We start from the raw sequence: 27,788 nt of genomic DNA on the forward strand, positions 1-27,788 counted from the left end.
AAGTTTGAGATGGATCAGTCGCTATGGCGGGACCAGCTGCCTCCAATCAGTCCACCCTCTATCTCAAGGGGTCTTCAACAGGGGGTCCGGGACCCCTAGGGGGTCCTCAGAGTTTCTAAAGGGGGTCCTCCAAATCTTTGTGTGATAGAAGCTTTTTTATATGAACCACTTGAAGCCTAGCGTCCACATTCTGAGAAATAGCCATTCTGAGAAGTAGCCAAAAATAGCAGATCTACAAGCTCACAACGCCTCGCAGCGCGAGGCGTTGTGAGCTTGTAAAAATAGCAGATCCAAAAATAGCAGATCTACAAGCTCACAACGCCTCGCGCTGCGAGGCGTTGTGAGCTGCTGTTTTCACTAGTTTAGTACATTTTATAGATGATATATACAAAACGAACAGTTTTGGACATACAAGGTTTCCACCCGACAACGACGATATGCTATAAATATAAGGTGCTGGGAGTGAAAATTATAATGTGGTGGGGTGTCTCGGATTAAAACGATATTCATGGGGTGCCCTGAGACAAAATGTTTGGGAACCACTGATCTACAGTATTTACAGTATCTGCAGTATCCATCTATCAGAAATCTATCTATCTGTCGATTGATTGCAGCAGCTTCCTCTTCCTGGGTGTATCATACAGAATAGGGATGCTAGCGTCAATCATTTCCTTCCATCGATCGAGTGCTTAATCGTTGTTTTATACTTCGCCGCACGGCCGGCGGTGTTGCGCAGAAATAGTGAAAAATGACAGATCTGCAAGCTCACAAAAGTCACAATTCTACGCGTTGTGGGGTTGTAGCTTGTGCTAGTGGCATACCAAACTATAGGGATGGATTACACACACGCACGCACGCGCGCGCGCGCACACACACACACACACACACACACACACACACTAGGGCATTCACGAATAGTGATTTTTAGTATTCGAATTATTCGACCTCAAAGTATTCAAATATTCGACAGGACTGGCCAAACTGTCAAATATTAAGTAAGCGAACATTGTGAAAATAGCCGATCTACTACTACATGCTCACAACGCCTCGCATGTAGATCAGCTATATTCACAATATTTATCTGCGGAACCGAGTCACATTAAATGTAATACCTACAATTCCAAGTGCTTGTCAGGGTGAGGGTCCCCAGTTCAAATATGTTTATTTTGGGGGTCACAGCCTAAAAAGGTTTGAGAACCCCTGGTATAGAGCATTAACAAATTCATCCACCAGGGACACTGACAGCTCATTCTTATGACTTCCTATCTAGCCAAGCTTTATGAACTAATTATATATTTATATATACAGAGACACAGAGAGACAGACAGGGATTTGAGGTTGATCATTTCGTTGTGTCTTTGTCGATCATTTGGTCCTTGACTGTGTGTGTGTGTGTTTGATCCCCTCATAAATAAAGCAGTGATTTCAAGGAGCGGCCTGCGGGGATAGAAGCCGTCAATCCTCCCCATGATGCAATAGGTTGTTATCAGGCTGGAGAGGTGCAGAAAGTATGTGAGATATAGCTGTCAGCAGCAGCATGGCCTCTGGTATCTGAACCAGACAGCTACACGCCACCATATAAGGGCATGTTACTGTCTGAAGCAGCCAGCTACACACCACCATATAAAGACATGTTACTGTCTGAAGCAGCCAGCTACACACCACCATATAAAGACATGTTACTGTCTGAAGAAGCCAGCTACACACCACCATATAAGGGCATGTTACTGTCTGAAGCAGCCAGCTACACACCACCATATAAAGACATGTTACTGTCTGAAGAAGCCAGCTACACACCACCATATAAGGGCATGTTACTGTCTGAAGCAGCCAGCTACACACCACCATATAAGGATTTGTTACTGTCTGAAGCAGCCAGCGACACACTACCATATAAGGGCATGTTACTCTCTGAAGCAGCCAGCTACAATACCATATTAGGACATGTTACTGTAAGCCTGCACCGTGCTATTAGCGGTTCTCAAGCTATGGGCCGGGGCCCCTCTGGAGGGCCGTGAGGGTACTGCAACCCCCAAATAATTGGCATAAAAATAGTTCAACGCTAATATAGGCCTATATTGACATTAAAATAATTCATGTAAAAAACTAAAACAAAAAAACTAAAAGAGAATCACGGTATTTGTTTCTTTAAACTCTTGAAAAAAAACGAGTTAAATTAATGATGAATAGGAATAAACATTCTCTGAAAATGCACGCGGCCACCTGAACAATATTTCCAAGTGGGCCTCGATCCAGAAATGTTAATTTAGAACCACCGGTTTAGAGTTAGCATGTGGAAGAAAGCGACATGCCTCCGTTGTGAGTACTTGCCATTCGATTATGTTTCATGACATCCTGTGCATATGGTCACTGTCGAGCAGAAACCTCATATCTCCAAGTTGGATGTTTTATTGTAAAGCAAAGCCCTGCTTCATCATGCTAGACTATTGCACAAAACTAGTGAAAATAGCCGATCTACAAGCACACAACGCCTCGCGATGCGAGGCGTTGTGTGCTTGTAGATTGGCTATTTTCACTATTTTAGATCAGGGGTCTTCAATGTTTTCAGGCCAAGGACTCCTTAGTTGAGAGAGAGATGAAGCAGGGACCCCCACAACCTTTTCATAGATTCCATATAGTTTAATTGTTTCACAGCACGATGTGTATTTTGGATTCATGTCAATTTGTGTTTTCAGATATTTAACCACTTGAACCGTCAATACTTATTAAATTTGACTTTCACTCTGTACTTAGTGTGCTCTTTTCCCCCTCTACACCAAACGTCTTTGCCGAAAATAGCGCTGCGAGGCATTGTGAGCTTGTAGTTCGGCTATTTTTGGCTAAAGTTTTCAGAATATGGACATTAGGGTTCAAGTGATTATAAAAAAGACGAAAAATTGTTTCTATCACACAAAGATTTGGAGGACCCACTGTAGTAACTCTGTGGACCCCTTAGGGGTCCCGGGCCCCCTGTTGAAGACCCTTGTTTTAGATCATTTTTAAAAGGATAAATACAAAACTAGCGGTTTTGGACATACAAGGTTTCCACCCGACATCAAAGATATACTGTAGCTTGTGATGTGTTGTGACTAACCACGGCCAACATAAGCTTTGCTGACAGTTTACAACTCTGTACACAAATAGCGAAGCTGTTCTGACCGTTGCCCTGGGCAACAGCATGGACTATCAGAGAAAAACAGCTGTTAGTATAAGCTAACTCTAGCTAGCCAACAAAAGATGTCCATTATCACATGATCAACCTGGAACATGTTTGAAAGCTGGATATGGCTTGGTTCCAGGATAAAAATTATCCATATAAATATTTTCAAAACATCTCATAATGGGAAAAATGAATGGTGTTTCTATTAGGGATGGGACGATAAGCGATATTATTTTCTAATAAGCCTATACCTCTAAAATAAAAAATTGTCCAAATTGTCAAATATTAGAGACTGACAACGCCTCGCAACGCGAGGCGTTGTGAGCATGTAGATCGGCTATTTTCACAACAGAACCATGTTATACAAAATGTAATGCCACAACTCTTAGTGCTCGTCAAGGTGGTGTGTGTGTGTGTGTGTGTGTGTGTGTGTGTGGGGGGGGGGGGGGGGGGGGGGGGCAGTTAAAATATGATTATTTTGGGGGTCACGGCCTGAAAAGGTTGAGAACCACTGATTTAGAAGGCTTTTTGTAGAACTACAGAAAAAGGTCTGAAACTGTGAGCGAGTAACATTGCTCTGGGTCCATTTCTGACAAAGTTAAATGAACACTAAGGATTGTACAGTGCACAGGCAGGCTATTCATTATCCTAATGGCCAGGTGTTTCATTTGTGTGGCTGCCCGACCTTTGAGGTCGCCTGGGAAAGTCACCAACCAAAATGGCCATTTATCCGACTGCAAATGTATTTGATTATAATGCATTAGCAGCACAGCAGAGGACGTCAAAGCCACTGGGGCCAATAGACGGCAGCAAACGAAACGACAAAGATGTAGCAAAATGGGCGACATAAAACATATTCCCAGAGATCAAACAAGAAAGGTGCAATTCTGGGAAATTGCAAGTGTGGTTGCACTGACGCGAGTCGCGAGGAATCCACTGGGAACAGGGGTCTTCAACGTTTTCAGGCCAAGGACCCCTTAGTTGAGAGAGAGATGAGGCAGGGACCCCCACAACCTTTACATAGATTACATATAGTTTCATTGTTTGCCAGCACAAGCACAATCATCAGTGTATTTTGGATTCATGTAAATTTGTGTTCAGTTACCGTAATTGCCAGACTATAAGACGCAGCTTTTTCCCCATGTTTTGAACCCTGTGGCTTATACAACGGTGCGGCTTATATAGAGATTTTTACAGCTAACGGCCAGTTAGTTAGCTTTACAATGGTCTTTAACAAGGATTTATATATAGATTTTTATAGCTAATGGCCACCATGGGCGCTCTAGTGGGGAACAGGAAGGACACCTGCGGCTTATAGTCAGGTGCGGCTTATATATGTAAACATTAGTTTTTTGTTCTAAATTTAGCAGGTGCGGCTTATATGCAGGTGCGGCTTATAGTCCAGCAATTACGGTAATTAACCACTTGAAACGTCAACACTTAAAATTGACCTTCCACTCTGTACTTAGTCTGCTCTTTCCCCCTCTACACCAAACCTCTTTGCCGAAAATAGCCGATCTGCAAGCTCACAACGCCTCGCGCTGCGAGGCGTTGTGAGCTTGTAGATCTGCTATTTTTGGCTGAAGTTCTCAGAATATGGACATTGGAGTTCAAGTGGTTAATATAAAATAGGAGCAAGAAAGCGTTCTATCGCTCAAAGATTTGGAGGACCCCTTGTAGTAACTCTGAGGACCCCCTAGGGGTCCCGGACCCCCTGTTGAAGACCCATGATTTATATTAGTGTGATGTCATGTGAATATATTGTGTGTCACTGTGCTGTTTCCATGAAACCTAACTGAAAAGGAGTTGAGGCCAGGAGAATGCTTTGTTGAAATGGACTCCATTATGATGGTCTGTTAACAGGGCTTCAACCCTGAAAGGTAGATGTGAGCGAAGGGAACGAGACAGATGATAGAAGGCGGCTAGCAACATTAGGTGGTAAATGGTGCGTTTATACAGCGCCTCTCTCCAAAGTGCTTTACATTGACCCATTCACACTCCGCCAGTGGAAGAAACCACATTGCAAGGCAGGCACCTGCGGTTGGGGGTTTCTCCAGTGTCTTGCTCAAGGACACTTGAGGGAATCGAACCGGGAACCTTCCGATTCCAAGATGACTGCTCTTATCTCCTGAGCCATTGCCGCCTCTAGCCAGTAAGGCCATTAAGAGCTAATTGCATTTCATATTTTGCTTCTGGGTGGTCCCTGGAACTAAATATTTTGAGATGGAGGTCCGTGGCCAAATACATATCATTTTGGGGGTCCTTCACATGAAAACGTTTGAGCAACACTGTCATAGAAACCTGGGTTTTTAAAAAAAAAACTTTGAAATTTGAAAATATATTGCACAAATGTTCACAATAAAAAAAATAATAAAAAAAAATAGCAGATCTACAAGCTCGCAGCTTGTATATCTGCTATTTTTCATTAGTTAAAGCACAAAATATACATGTGTTCCCAGTCTAAATGGGTTAAACCCCCTCCCCCTATGAAGAACATTCATGGGGGGCCCGCAGTGAATCCTTGTACCCAGGGCCCAGAAATTGTTGTGACACCCCTGCGTGTGTGTGCGTGCGTGCGTGCGTGCGTGCGCGCGTGCGCACACACGTGTGTGTAAACTGTATACTTCATCCCTTAATCCCCCTCCCCTCCTCTCTCTCTGTGGATCGCCCAGCTTTCCTTTTTTCCCCCTCTTCATTAATGCTTGCCAGCATATCTCAACATCTGTTCTCCCGTTGTCTCTCGCCCCTTATCGGCTCTCTCGCCCGCTCACTCTGTCCATACATTTCACACGCTCCCAATCTCTCTCTCTCTCTCTCTCTCTCTCTCTCTCTCTCTCTCTCTCTCTCTCTCTCTCTCTCTCTGGTTTAAGTCTCATCTCAGATCTGGTCTTTTGGATTCAGCATTTAGTGCAGAGAATATTAGAGAGGCAGGGTCTGAAATTTCGAAAAGGGCCTTTTGGTGGAAATATCGAAAATAGCCGACCTCCAAGCTCAGCGACGCGTTGTGAGCTTGGAGGTCGACTATATTCATGCTGCTTGCTACCACACTGAATTAAGCATACAATTTCTTTCACCATAGTAAAAACTGCATTGACAGTGCACTTTTTACAAACGGATAAAAGGGCAGGGGCTCAAGCCCTCTTTGATGTCTATGTGTGCACGTGCCTGCTCTCTCTCTGTCTCACTCTCTCTCTCCCTCTCTCTCCCTCTCTCTCTCTCTCTCTCTCTCTCTCTCTCTCTCTCTCTCTCTCTCTCTAAACAAAACAGAGGTAACTGGGAACATAGACCCAGTGCAGGTACTGAAAGGACCGGTGGCAGCACACCTTAGGGTGGAGTTTGCCTATCATACAATAGTGGACAATTTTGACTTTTATCTTTTTTCTGGGCTCAGGAGGAGGTGCTACTGTATGTTCTGTGCAGGAGGGAGAACTATTTATTTTTTTTGTAAATGGGTAGTGCATAAAGGCCAATATTTGTGACTGTGATGTGATATTTTGTTGTGCAGTGTTTTAATAAAGGTTCTTTTAGAGGTCAACGGTCTCTCTCTCTCTCTCTATCTATCTCTATCTCTCTCTCTCTCTCTCTGTCTCTCTCTCTCTCTCTCATCTAATATCGCTGTTCCTCTACATCTGGTCCATGGCCCACCAGTGGACCTTAGAGGGACCCCTTTACGGGTCTGCAACTCTGAGAGTGCACAAATGGAACTGCTTCTTTAATATCTGGGCCCCCTTTTATATGGGGCGGCGTACGGTTCTCAGCGTCCATTTAACACTGAGAGTGTACAAAATGGAACCATCTGTAACAAATGGAGTTCATGATTCCTCTGGAATTTTTATCCCATGATTTTGTAACCCACTTTTCACCCGGTGTCAATTATCTAATGTAATCCTGGGCGCTACACTCCCCTCTGCCATCCTGGGGAGACAACGGACTGACCTCATGCTTCCTTCTATGCATGAGGACGTGAGGAGTCCAAGTTGCTTCTTTTCACCTGACAGTGGAGAGTTTCCCCGGGTGGACGTAGCGCATGGAAGGAACACGTTATTCCAACCAGTTCCTTTCCCCTCCATCAGGCGCCCTGGCTGGCCAGGGGGAGGCATTATAGAGACCAGGTTTACTGCATGTTTTTGTGAGGGTATCAACCCTAGGAGACACGGGGAGAACATGAAAACTCCACACAGAAAGGCTCCTTTGCCAACCCCACCTAGGGTGTGGGCACTGATGATGCGGAGGAGAGAACACGCCCCCAGCGCCCACAGCCACAGCCAGAACTCAACTTGAGAATAAAGTATCATTCTGATAGATCAGTCCTCTGATGTGTGCATTTTGTCCTTTTTCTTTTGACAGTTCCTGGAAAAAAAGAAGAAGAAAGAAATCCGCCTGTTTGCCATTGAATACAGCTGAAGAGGTGAGAACCCATTCATACAGTGTGCGGTGTAAATTTAACTCTGAGAGTGTACAAATGGAACCATGCGGGTCCATTTTGGTTCCAGTTGGCTCAGAGTTACAGACCTGTAAGTGTGAGAATCTATCACACTAAGAGTGAGATAGATTCTATCTCACACACACACACACACACACAAATTACAAAATCAAACCAAGTTTGAAGTGAGCGGTGGTGTGTGTGTGTGTGTGTGTGTGTGTGTGTGTGTGTGTGTGTGTGTGTGTGTGTGTGTCGCAACAGCGCCACTTTGTCACCAGCGGTATTGCAGCTCATGCTATGGAGGAACATAATATAGGGACATAGGAAGGGATAAAGTCACTCTGAGGAGCGGCTGACCACCGCTCAAAAATGTACCAGCACGGAGGTGTAGTGACACACTGGGGCTATAGGATAACACAGATTGTGGTCCTGTAACCAAATGGACCCTTATACCAGCCGCACGGGAACTATTAAATCCCATTAAAAACGTTTTCTATCCGCTTTCGGGTGATTTTTATCACGGTTTCGAGTGATGTTTCCCCACACAACGGTATAGCAAGAAGCAGCCGGCAGCTGCATAGTTAATAGTTATTTTAGCACACAGCACAGCGCACACACACAGCGCACACACACAGCGCACACACACACACACACACACACACACACACACACACACACACACACACACACACACACACACACACAGGAAAGATTGTTCTGTTCCCACGTTAGATTCAATATGCTATTACAGACAGAAAAACTGCACGGCGGCAGATGCAGTTTTGTAAATAAGTCATGCTTTTTGCATTCACAGCAGCAGCATTATAAGAAAAATATTGGTGGTCGGCACGGAGGTAGGGAGCGCTTGCTGTGTTCACTTGGACCACGGAGGTAGGGAGCGCTTGCTGTGTTCACTTGGACCACACGGAGGTAGGGAGCGCTTGCTGTGTTCACTTGGACCACACGGAGGTAGGGAGCGCTTGCTGTGTTCACTTGGACCACACGGAGGTAGGGAGCGCTTGCTGTGTTCACTTGGACCACACGGAGGTAGGGAGCGCTTGCTGTGTTCACTTGGACCACGGAGGTAGGGAGCGCTTGCTGTGTTCACTTGGACCACACGGAGGTAGGGAGCGCTTGCTGTGTTCACTTGGACCACACGGAGGTAGGGAGCGCTTGCTGTGTTCACTTGGACCACGGAGGTAGGGAGCGCTTGCTGTGTTCACTTGGACCACACGGAGGTAGGGAGCGCTTGCTGTGTTCACTTGGACCACACGGAGGTAGGGAGCGCTTGCTGTGTTCACTTGGACCACACGGAGGTAGGGAGCGCTTGCTGTGTTCACTTGGACCACACGGAGGTAGGGAGCGCTTGCTGTGTTCACTTGGACCGCACGGAGGTAGGGAGCGCTTGCTGTGTTCACTTGGACCACGGAGGTAGGGAGCGCTTGCTGTGTTCACTTGGACCACGGAGGTAGGGAGCGCTTGCTGTGTTCACTTGGACCACACGGAGGTAGGGAGCGCTTGCTGTGTTCACTTGGACCACGGAGGTAGGGAGCGCTTGCTGTGTTCACTTGGACCACACGGAGGTAGGGAGCGCTTGCTGTGTTCACTTGGACCGCACGGAGGTAGGGAGCGCTTGCTGTGTTCACTTGGACCACGGAGGTAGGGAGCGCTTGCTGTGTTCACTTGGACCACACGGAGGTAGGGAGCGCTTGCTGTGTTCACTTGGACCACGGAGGTAGGGAGCGCTTGCTGTGTTCACTTGGACCACACGGAGGTAGGGAGCGCTTGCTGTGTTCACTTGGACCACACGGAGGTAGGGAGCGCTTGCTGTGTTCACTTGGACCACACGGAGGTAGGGAGCGCTTGCTGTGTTCACTTGGACCACGGGGAGGTGCCGAAAGTCGTGGGGACGAAGATTTACTATTCTATAACTCGGTAGCGTCGCTGAGTTGGCTCATGCGACTTTCGGGGGGGCTGACAGTTTACAGTTTACAGTTTAGGCATTTAGCAGACGCTTTTAATCCAAAGCGACTTACAATAAGCAGATAACATCACAATAATAAACAAGATAATATGTCAGTACATCATCAACAATATAACAAATGCAAATGGATATCTATCTTGAAAAAACACAATATAATCAAAGTTCTAAAAACCTAAAAAAAAAAAAAATGCTAACTAGCTTCATGTGTGGTCATTGATTTTTTTCTGTAGTGCTAAGGGTTTAGGTGGAGTCTGAAAAGGTGAGTCTTCAGTCCACGGCGAAAGCTAGCGAGTGAGTCCGTTGTTCTAAGTGCGACAGGGAGTTTATTCCACAACTTGGGGGCCAGGAGGGCAAACTGTCTCGGACGAGTGGATTTTTGCCCTGGAGTTTTTAGCAAGGGTTCTGTCAGCATCCCTGTGTTGGCTGATCTAAGTGAACGGGTGGGGGTGTAGGGGTTGATCAGGTTTTGGAGGTACGGAGGAGCCATACCTTTGAAGGTCAGCATCAGTGTTGGTCAGGCTGACCAAGTAGAAAGTCAAGTAGGTCTATACTACCTATAGGGTTCAAGTGGTTAATGGGTACATGTAGCCAGGGTTGTCGCACCAAATTCTGGGCCCTGGGTACAAGGTATACAGATATACAAGCTCACAGTGCCGCACTGTGAGCTTGTAGATCTGTTTTTTGTTTTTTTTTATCGTGAAAGTTTGTGCAAGTCTTTGAATATTTCAAATACTTATAAGGTTTTTGGAAAAAACCTATGTTTCTATGTCAGTGGTGCTCAAACGTTTTCATGTGAAGGACCACCAAAATGATATGTATTTGACCACGGACACCCATCTCAAAATATGTAGTTCCAGGGACCCCCCGGAAGCAAAATTTGAGTTACAAACGTTTGCTTAAAAATTAAATATATTCAGAGATGAACACAGCATTTTCATGACTTTTCCCTCCACCTTGGGCCCTAGTAACTCAGTCCCACCCCCCCCCCCCCCCACCCCCCCCCCCTTGGTGACGCCCCTGCCTATAGGGTTCAAGTGGTTAAAGGGTACACGTAGCAGTCTGGTCCATGGAGCGCCTGTGTGCTTTCTGACACCTCGGCTTTTGAGTGGCTGTGAAAAATTGTCAGCATTTGAGGTCAATCAATGTGACCTGAAAGATTGTTCCAGCACATTTCCCGGTCCGCTGAAGCGGAGTGGCGTGGCGTTTCAATGTTCTCGCGCGGCCGCACGCGTTTACGAATCCACTGCTTGTCCATTTACCAACACACACACACACACACACACACACACACACACACACACACACACACACACACACACACACACACACACACACACACACAAGGCTCAGAGACACAATGGGAGCTGTTGTCTGTAGCAGGGGAGGAAGGAATAGGACAAGAGGCGGCTTAAAGGAAGAGAGAGGGGGAGGAAGGGAGGAAAAGACTAGAGGAGAGAGGAAGGGGGAATTGTCTCAACTCCGATGACTATTCCAGCTGCTGATTACAGTTTACAGTTTTGCATTTAGCAGATGATTTTAATCCAAAGCGATTTAAATACAATAAACAGGTATAATACATCACTATAATAAGCAAGATAATATGTCACTACATCAACAACAATGCATAGGAATATCAATCTAGAAAAAAACATACAGTTTGTAGACCACGCAACTAATCAGTAAAAACTTTTCTAAAGCCTAAAAAAAAGCTATCTAGCTTCATGTGTGGTCATCGAGGGAAGGGGAGTGTTACACTAGTGCTATGGGTTTAGGTGGAGTCTGAAGAGGTGAGTCTTCAGTCCACGGCGGATGCTATTATGTAAGCCATTTACCATGAGAGGGAGTGGGTCTCTCTCTCTCTCTCTCTCTCTCTCTCTCTCTCTCTCTCTCTCTCTCTCTCTCAATTCAAAGGGGCTTCTTTGGCACGAGAGAACGTCCACTCGCGTCGTGAAACGAGTGTGAAATAAAACGGTCAAAAGAAGAAAAATACGCACAATCAAAAAGGGGAATGTGTAAACAGGGCTGTGTCAAATTGCAACGGCAAACAATGAAACGTCTCTCTCTCTCTATTTAAGAATATCTCTTCCTCTCTTTCTCTCATCCCGTCACGCTTTGCCTCATTTTCTCTTTTCTACCCATCCCTCATCCTCTCTCTCTCTCTCTCTCTCTCTCTCTCTCTCTCTCTCTCTCTCTCTCTCTCTCTCTGCGTCCCTCGGCAACGCTCTGGGTGTTTTTTTCCGCTTTGCCCCGAGGCTGTCTGGGTAGGAAGTGTTTCCATGGCGACGCGCTGGCAGGAAGTAAACGCTTTGGCCCCCGGCCCGGCCAATCACAGTACAGGCTCTCATGAGGGGTCTGTTCAATACCAGAGCCAGAGGTGAACACCCTTCTTCTTCCCACACCAACACCCCTCTGTTATTTTAACCCATACATGGGCAACTGGCCCCCACCTTTACTTAATGAGGCCTGCAGGTTAATACCGGAATACTGATATGTTATTGATTTCAGCTGTTGCAAACATGACCTGCTTTAATTACTTCAGTCTATACTAGTAGCTTAGTACTAGTCTTTTTTATGTGCATTGTCCAATGTATTTGTAGCCTGGTTCCAGCCCGTAGATCCCACCCACTCTCAGAGTGGACTGTTTCTCTGGTCTGGAGCTGAGTAAATGAATCAGAAGTTTCCCGATCCAAAATTGCGGCTCCTCCAATGAGCGCAGGGGGTGGGGGTGGGTCACACACACGCACGCTGATTTCACCAAGCTGTTAATGTTGATTACATGTTTCTGGTCGCAGTTCTGTGTGGAAGCAGTCACTGGCACAGACAGACACACACGCCACGACCGTGCGTCGCGTTCACGGTGCGTCGCGATCACTGTGCGCCGCCGCCGCGATCACTTGCGCGTGTGCACGCTCGTGAGCACGTTCGCACAAAATCATCACAGTTGCCCACCGCTCTTTTAACCATTCGATCACTCTATTCTTAGTAAAAACTGACCTGTGTCCCCCCCCCCCCCCCCCCCCCAGTTTTACCTCACAAAGCATTGCAACGTGACATGCCTCGTGAGCATGTAGATCTGCAATTTTTTGGGGCTAATGTTCCCCACAGAATATGGACGCAAGTGGTTGACTACTTACACCCCATTTGGTCAAGCAGAATCTAGGGGTGTCAGCAATTAATCTAAAATCTATAGTTAAGAACATTTTCGATTAAATTAAACGTTTATAATTAATTGAAAAAAAGTCAAAGGAACAAAAAAATCTTGTGGACACTCATTAACTTTAATAGAACTTTCCTTTTGGTCCTAAAAAACGCCACTTATCAATTAATCAATTAATCGATCGGTAAGGTTATCAACTATCAATTAACAAATTCATAGACATGCATCCCTAGAGGAGTCCCTCAGGGCTCTATGGTAGTGTATTTTCTGTTGTCTATCTACAAGCAAACTGCTGTATCACAATACGATATGAAATTATTACAATTTCATATCACGATTATTGTGACCAAAGGACAAAGGACGCGTTGTGAGCTGGTAGATCGGCTATTTTTTGGCAAAAAGATTTGGTAGAGTGGGAAAAAAAAGACTATCAAGTACATATATTAGTTAGCACCTTTTACCGATTATAGAGGGTTTAAGTCGGATATGCAGCTCGGCAAATAAAAGGTGAATTGATCCCAGTGCATGATGGAGGACGATATCACGGTACATTAAATCTCCACGATACGATCATTGTGAGTGTTTTCTATCATGCTGGATGCTGGGGTTTATTGGGTTAAAAGCCCTATTAAATATTCCATCTGCTTTCAGACGTTTTATGACATTTTCCAGTGCCTGAGAGAAATCTGCGCAGGCATCTCTTTTTTTCTTTTCACATGCCTGATGGGCATTTGTATTTAATTTTAGGTTTTGTCTTTTGCGCTGATAATTGTTTTTTTTTTGTGGGAATTCGTTTTTTATTCCAACTGACATACAGTCCTAAAATTAATTTGGCACCCGGAGTAATAATAATAGGATGATGAGATAGAGGTGAGGCGGGCCGGCTGTCAAGGCAATATTCTCCTTCATCTGTCTGTTGTTTGTTCTGTCTTAGTGATGGCTGCGCCAGCCGTAATGAACAGACTGGAGATATATCGGCAGTCTGGGAGGTATTTGTATGCGAGTGCGTGTAAGCGTGCGTGTGTGTGCGTGCGAGGGAGAGAGTATGTGTAGGCCTGCGCCTGTCTACATAATGTCTATATAATGTCTACATAATCGTCAAATCGCAATTATTTGACATAATTGCAATTATTTTATGTAATCACAATTATTTTGTCAATCGTTTTCATGTTGAAAAATGTTCATATATTTTCAACCATTTTCAAAAATAGTGGAAATAGCAGATCTGCAAGCTCACAACGCATCACAATCTTTTTTTAACTATACAGTTGTCAAATATGTCAGTAATTTCTTTGTATATTTATGTGTCATATCTACCATGTGCAACTTCAAAGCCTAAAACATAAATGTAATTGTCAACGACAAAAACACAATTAAATCGTTAATCGCAATCATTTAAGTGACAATTAATCGTAATGCAAAATGTCGTATCGTGACAGCCCTTGGTACATGATTCTATAACTTCACACACCCACACGTCCTCGTGCACACACACATGCATTATATGTCCACACCCTCACATGCACAGTGCACACTTTGCAATTCTAGCTCCGAGGTTTTTGGGCTGAGAAGAAGGAAGCGTTGATGTTTCTCTGACCTCTGCCCCTTTTGGCTTGCGCTTGTGCCAGAAAGACTTTGTGTGTGTGTGTGTGTGTGTGTGTGTGTGTGTGTGTGTGTGTGTGTGTGTGTGTGTGTGTGTGTGTGTGTGTGTGTGTGCGCGCGCGTGCATGCGTGTGTGTTGCTTGGGAGGATTGCTGTTTCTTTGCCTCTTTGGGTTCCGACTACTGATCACTCCCACCAAGTTTCATGTGAATCCGGCCATCCATTCTGAAGGCATTGGTCTGGTTAAAACAAACCACATTTTGTTAGAAAAGTAGGAGCTCTATGTTGTGATGGTGTTCATTACTACGGTGTCCAGCTCTTCAGGAAACGCCACGGAGGGTACACCAGTAACACTCCCTAATCGGGAGAATACACAAACTTTCGTAGGCAATGGTAGCCAATCAGGAGGTAACCCCAGGCCTCCATTGGCGGCGGCGCGCTGCTCTGCGTCTTGACGCCGCCAGGTTGACGTCCGACTGGTTCCACTGAACGTGAATGTGTTGATATTTTAATCAAAGTTCAGATGAGGATATTAGCATTATCAACTGTAGCGTTATGCCTAATTTATAATAATTTATGCTCTGTAAAGTGCCGGGAAAAAGTAGCAGATCTACAAGCTCACAACACGTCGTGTGCATGAGTCAGGACATGATGTTTTGTGACTGTTTTCGGTGAACCAGTGCCGCCACAATAGTGTAGGTCTATATAAATCTGTCTTTAGTGTCCAGACTCAGTCACCCACTGCTTTTTATTTTTTTTTTTTTTTTTTTTTTTTTTTTTCCTAAATTTTTATCCCACGATTTTTGTAACCCATTTTTTCACCCGGTGCCAATTGCCTAAGCTGTGATCCTGGGCTCTACTCTCCCTCTGCCAACCTGGGGAGGGCCCCGAACTGAGCTCATGCTTCCTTCAATGCATGAGGAGTGAGCAGGCCGCTTCTTATCACCTGACAGGGGAAGCTTCCCCGGTTGGACGTAGCGCGTGGAAGGAACACGTTATTCCAACCAGTTCCATTCCCCTCCATCAGGCGCCCCGGCTGGCCAGGGGGAGACTTTATAGAGACCAGGATTACTGCATGTTTTTGTGAGGGTATCTACCCTAGGAGACACGGGGAGAACATGCAAACTCCACACAGAAAGGCCCTTTTGCCAACCCCACCTAGGGTGTGGGCACTGATGACGCGGAGGAGGGAACACGCCCCCAGCACCCACAGTGTCCCCCGGCGGGAATCGAACCCAGGACCTTCTAGCTGTGAGGCGACAGCACTACTGACTGCGCCACCGTGCCCCCTAGGTCTATACTAATCTGTCTTTAGTGTTCAGACTCAGTCACCCACTGCTGACCTGTTTTAGGAGGACGAAATGAGAAAGGAGTTGTTTCCCAGCCTGTTGTGTTTATACATAATTTTATCAAAGTAAGAAACCCACTGTAATTACATAAAAAATATGCTAGGATTTTTGGGACATCTATAGTCACCCTTGTGAATGATGTGAATGGATAGCCAACAGCAGAAAAGCACGTATATAGCCTACATTTAAATATACAATGCATTTAACCATATTTTATACATGACTGGACGTTGCGTGATTTTAGGGCAAAATCTGTAGCAGAATCTGTAGCAGTGTCCAAAAACGTGTTTTGCAAGAATTTGTCTCATGGTGGCGCTAGAAGAGGGCCATGTGAGAAATGAAGGTTGTGGTTTGGCAGCCAAGGAGTGTGTGTGCAAAGTTTGGCATGGATAGGGGCAACGGTGGCGGAGATATGAGTAGGGCAAAAGTGTGACGTGTGACAGACTGACAGCCGGTGGAGGTTTTGATAGTAACTGCAACATAACGGTCGCAATAAATAAAGGCAACCTCACCCAGCCACACGGTTTTTGTGGCTGCTTGTTGTATATTTAAACTTTACTAACATACACAGAGCTTTGTGACATTAACCCTCCCTTGCAGAAGAAAGTAGCGCCATTGTTCTCTAATCAGTCATCTCCTCGTCATTCTTATCGGGCTGAACACATTTATTCAGCCCAATCCATTCCTCAAATCAGTTCTTCTCAGCATTGATTGATTGATTGATTGATGTGTTGATTTTTACTGACACAAATGCATAATGCAAGAACATATTATTTGTACATTTCTGTCCAAAGGATGAAACACAAAAAAGGTTGACACCTTATGTGGTCCCTTGAGTATGTACAGTTTACAGTTTACAGTTTAGGCATTTAGCAGACGCTTTTAATCCAAAGCGACTTACAATAAGCAGATAAAAAATCACAATAATAAACAAATGTCAGTACATCAACAGTAATATAACAAATGCAAAATAATATCTATTTAGAAAAACAATATAATCTGTAAAGAAAAATAAAATAATAAAAAAGGTTTCTAAAAAACCTAAAAAACAAATGCTAACTAGCTTCATGTATGGTTATTGATTCTCCAGTAGTGCTAAGGGTTTAGGTGGAGTCTGAAAAGGTGAGTCTAGGGCGTTAACCAAAAAGTCCACACAAGTCGACTCCCACCAGGGAAAGTCGAAAGTCGAAAAAACCAAAAAACATTTTTTTTTTTATCATTATTTTTGCTCCATGTGTACGTGTGTACAGCATTCAAACCGTAGCATTGCTTATTGCAGGGGTCTTCAACGTTTTCAGGCCAAGCCAAGGACTCCTTAGTTGAGAGAGAGAGATGGAGAGAGACCCCCTGTTGAAGACCCCTGGCTTATTGTCAAGGAAAGAATGATTCTATCCTTTTCCAAGTGTTTTTTCAATGGAATTGAGCACAGGGTTTCGGGTTTTGTCCCCCAGTTCACACACAAACAGTGTGATGACGTCATTAAACAATAAAGTCGACTTCAACTCAACTTTTTACTGAGTCGAGTCAACTTCCAAATATCACAAGCCGTTAATGCCCTAGTGTGTACCATATAAACGCGTGACGAGCGACGCTGCTGTGCGATGCGGTACATAAATGAAGCCTTGGACATTGACGCCATTATATCGACGGAGGAGGGGGAACAAAATGTAATAACTGTCAGACAGCAGAAGGCAGATCAGGAATTGGCTCAGTTCAATGAAATGAAAACAAAGGACAGTTCACAGTAATAACGTGTTCATCATTTACCCAACTTAACTGAGGGTTTTACTGTGTTGGGAAATAACAAGATGAGAGAATGAATGAGAATGAATGAATTAATGAATGAATGAATGAATGACATTGTATTTGTATGTGCCACCATTTTGGACTTGTCCCATATGGGATGATATGACACATTACACAAAAAGAAAACAACTGACACTACTAGTAAGACGCCTCACCGGCCTTCTGGCCAGTGATGTATATCGGACCAGTTACCCATATATGGAGATCCATGTACTGTATATGGTACATCCCTTTTATGCCCAATGCCCATACATGGAGATCCCTGTCTGAACCAGACGCACAGATATGGGTTGTCTTATTCCATATAGGGGCATTCCCATATGAAGTCCTGTTATAGATATGGGCTTAATATTGATGACATCAGGGATCTCCATAATGGGCATGAAACGGATTCTGTTAGAGTGGTTCCCATGACTTCACAACATACAATATATTTTATGCCCAAACATGGAGATCCCTATCTGAACCAGCCACACAGATATGGGCCATGGCTTGGCGATTTGGCCAGTGATATACAGTATATCGATGACATCAGGGATCTTCATATATGGGCATGTAAAGGGATTCTGGGGAATACCCATATATGGACTTTTACATAGATGATGTCACCTGTGATATCACCTGTGACACGGAGACAAGCTGTGACATTTCTCATGTTAAACTGCGACCTTCGGTCGCAATTAACAATCCTTCCTGTTGGTAGCGCATCCTGCCTTATACACACCACATAAATCCCCAGATGTTCAGCTAAATGTTAACATTGTTTTCTGACTCAACAGTAAACACACCAACATACAGTATAAATGTATCTGCACATTTCTAAAGTGACAATTCAAGGACCTTTTTAGTACCTCTGGTCAAACAATGGTCAAATTGTCAAAAATTAGAGGCAGAAATTGTGAAAATAGCCGATCTACATGCTCACAACGCCTCGCATGTAGACCCTAACCCTAACTCTAACCCTAACCCTAACCCTTTTCACAATGGAATAGATCAAACTAAATGTAATGCCAACTCCCACAATTCCAAGTGCTTCTGCAGGGTGGGGGTCCCCAGATCAAATATGATTATTTTGGGGGTCACGGCCTGAAAAGGTTGAGAACCACTGACATAGATAGACAAACATGCATAGAGTAGCATACATACAGTACAGTATATGAACAAATGAGACGCTCATGCATGTCAGCACTGTTTTGAGCACATAAGCATCATTTCTGTTTTGACAGGTTACTACTACTATTCCTGACAGCAAATCTACAAGTTAGATTTGCCTCAGTTGCAACGTAACAGCTCTGAGAGCACGTCGTTTCCATTCCCTTCAATCGTACATACGCGATTCTGTTTTGATTGCGTTGCTCCACTTTTGCTTTGGCAACGTTAACGTATGCTTTCTCGTGCCAACAAATCCCTTTGAATTCGGGGGAAGAGAGAGAGAGAGAGAGAGAGAGAGAGAGAGAGAGAGAGAGAGAGAGAGAGCAGGGACGTGCAGAGAATGTTAAAGAGGCAGGGGCTGAAATTTCCTTTTGGTGGAAATATCGAAAATAGCCGACCTCCAAGCTCACAACGCGTCGCTCTGCGACGCGTTGTGAGCTTGGAGGTCGTCTATTTTCGCTGCTTGATACCACACTGAACTAAACATAATCAAGTCAATACTGGAGATGTGGCGTATGGAATGGATTCCTACACAGAGAGGGCAATTCTTTCAACGTAAGATGCTGCATTTAAGTTCAGGAGAGACATTTCTCTTGAATGCTGCCTTCAGGTATGGCATGGAAAGAGGGGCATTAGCATTTCTTTCACCATAGTAAAAACTGCATTCATGGTCTGGAGAGGGCACTTTTTAACAGACGGGTAAAAGGGCAGGGGCTCAAGCCCCCTTTGATGTCTATGTGTGCATGTGCCTGAGAGAGAGAGAGCAATAAATAGATCCAACAGAGTTGGTATTGTTTCATTGGAGAGAGACATGTTTCACGTTTGAAATACCTAGGTCCTATTTTTACTCACAGCTGAGCTCTACTTCTTTTCCCTTTACAGCAGAAATGGGCCAGTGGCCTATATTCCCCCGGGTGTCTCATGACATCTCCACAGATTAGTGCTATAGCTCTCTCTCTCTCTCTCTCTCTCTCTCTCTCTCTCTCTCTCTCTCTCTCTCTCTCCCAGGGGCGTCAATTGGGTATGGCAGGGGTATGCAGCTGCCATACCCTGGGTCCAGGGGGGAGAATACAAGTTACTTTAAAATATAAATCCATGAATGTCTCTTTGTCTATCTGTGCTGGTTATTACAGTAAAAATAACTACAAATGCAAAATTTAACAAGGTATTATAATTATCTTCTCCACACTTTTATACTCCCCATCTTGACAGAATAGTATATTCCCAGGTTCCGCAGGTCAGCTGCACAGGTGCAATGCATTATTGTTAATTGTGGCTTGTTTACTATACTAGAAGCTGGGCCGCCCTTCGGGCGGCCCAGCGTCTAGTCGGCGACCTGGCCAACTCGGGAACGATGTAAATAGGGAATGAATCCCCCGCCCTTTAATGCAAACCCCATTATACCTGTTGTCATAGAACCCGTTTTGACCATCTGTTTGCCTGTGTCCATTTATGCCCATACATGGAGATATCTGTATCTGTCTGTCTGTCGGCGTCCATTTTATGTCCATATATGGAGATCACTGCAGATATAGTTCTGGGTCCATTTTATGCCCATATGCCCATATATGGAGATATCTGTCTATTTGTGTCCATTTTATGCCCATATATGGAGATCTCTGTATCTGTCAGTCTGTGTCCCTTTATGCCCGTATATGGAGATATCTTTTTATCTGCATCCATTTTATGCCCATATATGAGATCTCTGTCGCTTTTTGTTTGTTTCTTCTTTAAGCAGAATACACAGCCTGCTTAAATCTGCATCATTCAAGTCATCCTCCCAGTCCCACGCTTTGTCGCTTGTCTTATGTTTGTTTTTGTCTCTTTTATTTTCTTTTTTGGAGCGGACCCCATGAATGCCCCATCCTTTAATGCAAACCCCAATATACCTGTTGTCATAGGACCCGTTTTGACCATCTGTTAGCCTTTGTCCCCACCCTTTAATGCAAACCCCAATATACCTGTTGTCATAGGACCCGTTTTGACCATCTGTTTGCCTTTGTCCCCTTATGCCCATATATGGAGATCTCTGCACACACAGTACCGGTTGCGGAAAACTCTGATGTCAGACATCAGCTCCGCATTCGGGGATTCATTTTATGCCTATATCTGGAGAAAGCGTGTGCCGGTGGGAAGAACGGTTCTCGAGATTCACATACATACATACACATTCACAGAGATTTTTTGTTGACTCATGTGGCGTACGTGATGTCACAGCCTTTTATGAAGTGATGTCACAATGAGTCAGCGCTTGCGCCGATTTCCTCCGGAACAGCCTGATGTCAACAATCAGCTCCGCATAAGGAGATTCCGAACGTTTTGCGCCGGTTTCGGAAAACCGCGAGTCGGGTCGGGTCGAGGCCCTGCACTGCACTCCGCGCGGCGGCGGGGAACGCGCGTGCCGAATCTGAAGCCGGTGGGATGAACGGTTCTCGAGATACGTGGATTACAAACAAACAAACAGACAGAGATTTGTCGCATTTATAGATAGATTATGCCGAGTTTAGCTGCACATGAACAACTGTTCCAGGCTGCCATATTCAGCCCAAGAAACCATAGAAATGTTGGGGGAAAAATAAAATGTACTTCTTAAAATAAATGTATCATGCCTGTTGCTAAGGTATGGCAACATGACGGCGCGTGCAAGACACCAGTCATGTTGCCATACCTTAGCTTTTTCTGAACTGACGCCACTGCTCTCTCTCTCTCTCTCTCTCTCTCTCTCTCTCTCTCTCTCTCTCTGTGTGTGGATTTACACTGATGTGGGATGGCAGCACACACACGGCCTTGTTGGAGACGAGGCTGTATAGCCTTGGGGGCAGTGTCTTCTCCTCCCTCGAATCCCTCCATCCCTCCATCCCTTTATCCATTCCTTCTCTTTTCTTCAAATTCTACCTCTCACCCCTCCCTCTGCCTCTCCCTCTATCTCTCTCTCTCTCATGGAGATATCAACTATCACTCCATGTCATTCTCTCTGTCTCGCTCTCTCTTCAGTTGCGCCAGCAGAGCGCACAAGTACTGCGTTCGGCTGCATATGTACTAGGCATGTCGGCATCTCTGTGTGTTTGAGCCCGTAAGCCCAATCAGGGACCAGCATCATTAGCACCATCATTAACAGCCAATGAGGGAACAGTATTCCTGGTGATTGATGCCAGTGGTGAGCTCACCTCATGGCGCGCTCTGCTCTCTCTCTCTCTCTCTCTCTCTCTACTCAAGTAAAAGTACCATTACTGCAATGTAGAAATACTCTGTTACAAGTAGAACGGAATTCAAAATATACTTGAGTAAATGTACAAAAGTCATCAAAATGTCTTAAAGTACCAAAAGTAAAAGTACAAAATGTTTGAAAATAGCAGATCTACAAGCTCGCGACGCGTTGTGAGCTTGTAGATCGGCTATTTTCAAAAGTCCAACATATAAAATAGGGCTACAAGTGGTTAATGTATGTTTTATAATATGATAATGTATATCTGTAAAGTAGTAACTAGAGTTTTCAAACAGTAGTGGAGTCAAAGTACAATATCTGGATCCGAGATGTCGTAGAGTAGACGTAAAAGGACTTGCAAAACGCATCACTAGTACAAGCTGAAAAAATATCTAAAAAAAACTGATTGAACACAAAAAAATAACTCAGGATTTTTTTTTTTTTTTTTTTTTACAATATATTTATTTTCGTTTTTCCCCCTTTTTTTTTTTTACATACAAAGATAGAAAAGCTCAGACAAAACAAACAAAAAACCCCACAAAAAACAAAAACCCCAAAAATACAAAATAATCATCATGACACAGAGCACGCACATCACATGAACATCACGATTCATAAGCCACAAGGCCAGACAAATGAACGTAGAGAGAAAACAAAACAAAGAAACAACAAACAACTACCCCACTCCTGGTTCCTCCATCAGATAGGAAAGGTCGTTCCCTTAACATACTGAATAAAACTTCCCCATATGTTCTCAAATAGCTCTTGTTTGTTTTTGAGAGTGTATGTAATTCTTTCTAAAGGAAGGCATAAAGATAGTTCCTTAAACCACTGAGCGATGCTAGGTTTACTCAGGAATTTGTTGATCGTGTCCCAGACAACAATAAAATAAGATAGGGTTGTCCCAGAGGTGAAGTGGCCCTTTAAGTACATTACTTAAGTAGTTACTTTACATGACTGCTCCCTCCCCACGCCCATCTCCTCCTTTGAACTTGGCCACCTCTTCTTACCGTTAAAGGAGTTGCTCGCGACATCCGATACGCCTCTCAAGTGCAGATGTACTGCATCCCTTTCACCACGCCATCCATCCATCCCAACCCCCCGGCTCCAAACTGCCTCTCTCTCCTTCTTCCAGACCTCCACACTATCCCTCAAACCAGGCACGTGCACACATAGAGATCAAAGGGGGCTTGAGCCCCTGCCCTTTTATCCGTCTGTAAAAAGTGCCCTCTCCAGACCATGAATGCAGTTTTTACTATGGTGAAAGAAATGCAAATGCCCTCTTTCCATGCCATACCTGAAGGCAGCATTCAAGAGAATTGCCTTGTCCAAACTCTCCTGAACTTGAATGCAGCATCTTATACGAGAAAAAAAAAGAATTGCCCTCACTGTCCAGAAATCCACACCACATCTCCAGTATTGCCTTTTTTATGCTTAGTTTAGTGTGTTATGAAGTACCGCAAATAGCCGACCTCCAAGCTCACAACTGCTATTTTCAATATTTTCACCAAAAGGCCCTGCCTCTCTAACATTCTCTGCACGTCCCTGGCTCAAACTTTCTCCACCACCACTCTCTCCTCCTTCTAAGACGTCTCTCCTTTCGGTTGCCCTCAGCCGATACACACCGCCAAAGAACAAAGTATCCCTCTCTGTCTGTCTGTCTGTTTGTGTTTGACTGGAGGACAACTCCGCCCTAAATCACTTCTAGGCTAATTTTCCTACTTATATTGATCAAAAAAAAAAAAAAATCAAACCTTGGTTCGAATTGAAGCGGTGGACAGATAAAACTTCTATTCTGAATGTATTTGGAGAGCTGGTATGACAGTTGGTATAATAGGTTTAAAAGATAAAATAGATTAAAACACATACATTAAAATAAGAATTTGTAATTAAATAAATACATAAATAAATATAAAGTGTTTAAATAAGACAGATAAACCCTGAAGGCCAAATTATCATGTGAAGCTTGACCAATCCTCAAAGTATCCATTCATCTGACCGGGAGGGACACCGCACACATATTCTAGATGTACAGGACATATAAAGCCTATTCATTCTGAACTGAAATGACCATATATGGACATGGGACACACATTTTGCTTTTTGAAAAAGCCTATTCATTCTGGACTGATATTTTACACGTACGGGACAGGAAAAACCTGTTCATTCTGGCCTGGAGTGAGCATATATGGACATAAGGTAACGGACATTCTGTGCGTGCGTGTGTGTGAGTGTGAGTGTGAGTGTGCCTTGCCTGTTCTGGCCTGGCCTGAACAACAGCGCCCCTCCCTTAACATGTGTGGTCAGAAAAGGTACTACACCACAGGCTTGAGGCTACATACAGACCCACCCACATACATACATACATACATACATACAAACAAACATACATACCTACACACACGGCCACGCTATGGAGACGGTGTGACCACCGCTCAAAAAGGAAATCAACCCATGTGTCACACCAAAAGCCCCGTACACCAATATCTACGCTGCTACGCAACATCAAGTCATCAACCATGCAACTATACGCGCTGTGGTCACACATTTCTGGACACCAATGTCTGTGTAACATACATGCATTCACAACTGCGAGTCTGCGACGCTGCTTGATTTGGAATCGTACACGCTGACTTGTTCATCAGGAAACAAATGCTCCGTCGTCGATTGGATTTTACAAAACAGACCCGCGTCACATTGAATCCCGTTTAAGAAGAGCTTAAAACACACCTTTCTAATGTTACATGTTGATGACGTGAGGAACGCTAAAGTCGTCTTGGTTACAGAGTAGCTACGATATGCGAAAATAACAAAGCTCAGAGTCGCAAATTCAATGATCGCTGCATCAGCACACACAAAACACGGGCGAGTCAGGAGAAAATGAATGAAATGGACATCACGTTTAGCCGATCCAACCATTCCAAAAGTCATACGATTGAAAGTTATTGCTCTACATGCGAGCATCTCGCTGCGGCTGTTTGGTTAGGCGAGAGCCAGGGAGTGCACATAATTTTAGAGAGGCAAGGGCCTTTTGGTGGACAATTCTGTTGATAAAAGTTAAGGGCTCCAGCCCCCTTTGTTGTATGTGCGCACGTGCCTGGCGAGAGCGCATCACATTACAGACTGATCATTTAAATCCCACAGTTTCTTTGCAAAAACACATTTCTTTTAGAAAACATTTGTATTCTTGTTTCTCCTAGTTTTATTGTTTTTAATGTGTAAATATGGCACTTTATTATGGGGAAAAACGGGTGTATTTTCCTTTTTTTAAATCGCTAAAATAGCGCATTTTTGAACACATTTCCTTAACGGTTAACGGTTAATTAACTGATAAGGCCTTTCGGTTATCGGTTAAGAAAAAATCTCCATTTGGCCATCCCTAGTCTTTTAGGCAGAAATGCCCCTGTTTACCCAGCAGCTCTCATAGCATAGAGTGGAGCCTAAAAGCCTAACGCTTTTACACTATTTGTTGTGGTCAAAAGTGTTTTTATTTTTCATGAATGTGTTAATAGTTGTCATTACAAACACATCCATGCCATCGTTGTCCCACACAAGCCATCACACTCTGCTAAACAGGTGTTATGTTTTTACGTGTTTTGCCAAGTCCCGGAAAAGATACCCTGTGATTGGCCAGTACAGTCACTTTGATTGGCACTTGTGCAGAATGCTCACCCAAAACATTATCTATGAGATTGTAGTGGCTTGTGTGGGACAACCAAGGCACAGATGTGTTTGTAATGACAACTAACACATTCATGAAAAAGAAAATCACTTTTGACTGCAACAAATAGTGTAAAGGTGATAGGCTAATAGGTAGGGATGCGGTATCGGTACTCGCGGTCTCGGTACTCGCGCCGATACAACCCTATTTTGCTGTACTCGTACTCGCCCGATACTTCTGACGGCAGCGGCCGATACCGAACAGGGGCGTCACAAGGGGGAGAAAAGTGGGACTGGGTTACTGGGGCTCAAGGTGAAAGCCAGGGCCTTAATTATTTTATACTTTTGCTATTGAAAAATAGCAGATATGCAAGCTCACAGTGCCGCACTGCAAGCTTGCAGATCTGCTATTTTTTAAATACCCCATGAAGAACATTGCGGAGCCTGACTGTCATACTGGTAATTGTGGTCACAATGACCCACAGCGGGTGCACGCTGAACGGAGTGAACGCTGGCATTCAGCGGCAGCAGGCTGTCTGTCTGTCTTTCTGCTGCTTCAACATGAGTAGGCCTACATTGAGTGATTTAGCAGCATCATTCATCATTCATTAATCTTAAAACTTGCTACGATGCAAAGTTTGTCTGAGTGCTTTGCCTTTGATGGAGAAATCAAATCCAAAAAAGGCGACTGGATGTGAATCACTCACTCATTACCTCGGCAGCTCGGCTCGAGCCTGTTGCATCAGTGTGATCCGCTCATCTGAAGAATAATCCATTTTGAGGTGAGATTTTGAGAACATGGAGAAAGTAGTCTCAGTCATAAGTTGGCTGCGAATGCCATAAATAATGGTTTAAAGTAGGCCTAACAGTGATGAGAGATGAGCGAGATGAGAGAGGTCGCTTAACGAGAGTCCTGTCAGTCCAGCTGCGCTGCTGTGCGCTGTGCTGGGGAGTTAATTGGTACTTGCCCTAGTTTTACGTCTTTCACTGGTGATGTAATCAATTATTTTGGAGCAGATTCCAATAGTATAAACATTATTAAAAGGCTTTCATATACTCTTGATATCTTTTTCAAATAAGGTTTAGCCTAATATATTGAAATGTGCTAGATTTAGGCTATTTTCTGCTTGTTAATGTCAATAAATAAATTCATCAATTAATTTTCGGTGAATAGGTTTCAAAATTGTCGTGTACATGTCAGTGAAATTAGTCGCTAGGAACATCCCTAATGTTAAGATTTGTGAGGATGACAACACATTGTTTTGTATTATTAATTGTACTCGTATCGGTACTCGGTATCGGCGAGTACTCACAATGAAGTACTTGTACTCGTACTCGGTCAGCAAAAAAGTGGTATCGGGACATCCCTACTAATAGGCTCCACTCTATGCTATGAGAGCTGCTGCGTTCTGCTGGGGAAACTGGACAACAGGGGCATTTCTGGCATTTCTGCCTAATAGACCCCATGGACATTTTGGGATCAGTATAGGGACAATGAGCCAAGAAGTGATTTAGGGCGAAGTTGTCCTTTAACCCATAGAATTATTGAATGCTTTAACCAGTGAAAAATAGCAGATATACAAGCTCACAGCGCGGCACCGAGTGCCGCGCTGCGAGCTTGTAGATCTGCTATTTTTGGAAAAAGTCTTGAAAATGTGTGCAAATCTTTGAATATATGTATTTTCAAAGCGAACGTTTGTAACTCAAATTTTGCTTCTGGGTGGTCCCTGGAACTAGATATTTTGAGATGGGGGTCCGTGGCCAAATACATATCATTTTGGGGGTCCTTCACATGAAAAGGTTTGAGCACCACTGACATAGTAGTCTCTCAAGAACAGACTAACTGAGCTCCAGTTTAGTGAAAAGGACCTTTTCTTTGACGATGGCTGGCCAGATTGCTGACATAGAAACCTAGGTTTTTTTTCCAAAAATCTTAGAAGGATTCAAAAGACACTTATAGAATCGGGTCAAAATTCTAATTTTCACGATTTTTCAAAAATAGCAGATCTACAAGCTCGCAGCGCGGCACTCGGTGCCGCGCTGTGAGCTTGTATATCTGCTATTTTTCAATAGTTAAAGCATAAAATATTGCGTCATAATGTGTTCAGGCCTAAATGGGTTAAGTACACTATGATACCACTTACTTTTACTCAAATACATTGTTAAACACAGACTTTTACTTGTAAACGGTTTGAGCTGCCATTTGCAGATTCTTCCAAAAATTCACTCCATTCCCGTTGAAATGCATTGGCAGAATCCACCCTCATAGGTAGAATACATTGTACGGTGT

General features: G+C 44.1%; 1 protein-coding gene across 1 annotated transcript in view; it reads left to right on the forward strand.

Moving 5' to 3' along the window:
* The window catches only part of pea15 (proliferation and apoptosis adaptor protein 15), a 124,550-nt gene that overhangs the window by 53,755 nt on the left and 43,007 nt on the right, over positions 1–27,788 (forward strand). Inside the window, exon 2 of the mRNA XM_080742140.1 lies at positions 7,508–7,568. The gene's annotated coding sequence lies outside the window, so the exon portion shown is untranslated. The remainder of the gene's footprint in view (positions 1–7,507; positions 7,569–27,788) is intronic.

The sequence above is a fragment of the Nannobrachium achirus genome (genome assembly GCF_963921795.1).
Source record: "Nannobrachium achirus genome assembly, chromosome: 14".
NCBI classification, from domain to species: domain Eukaryota; kingdom Metazoa; phylum Chordata; class Actinopteri; order Myctophiformes; family Myctophidae; genus Nannobrachium; species Nannobrachium achirus.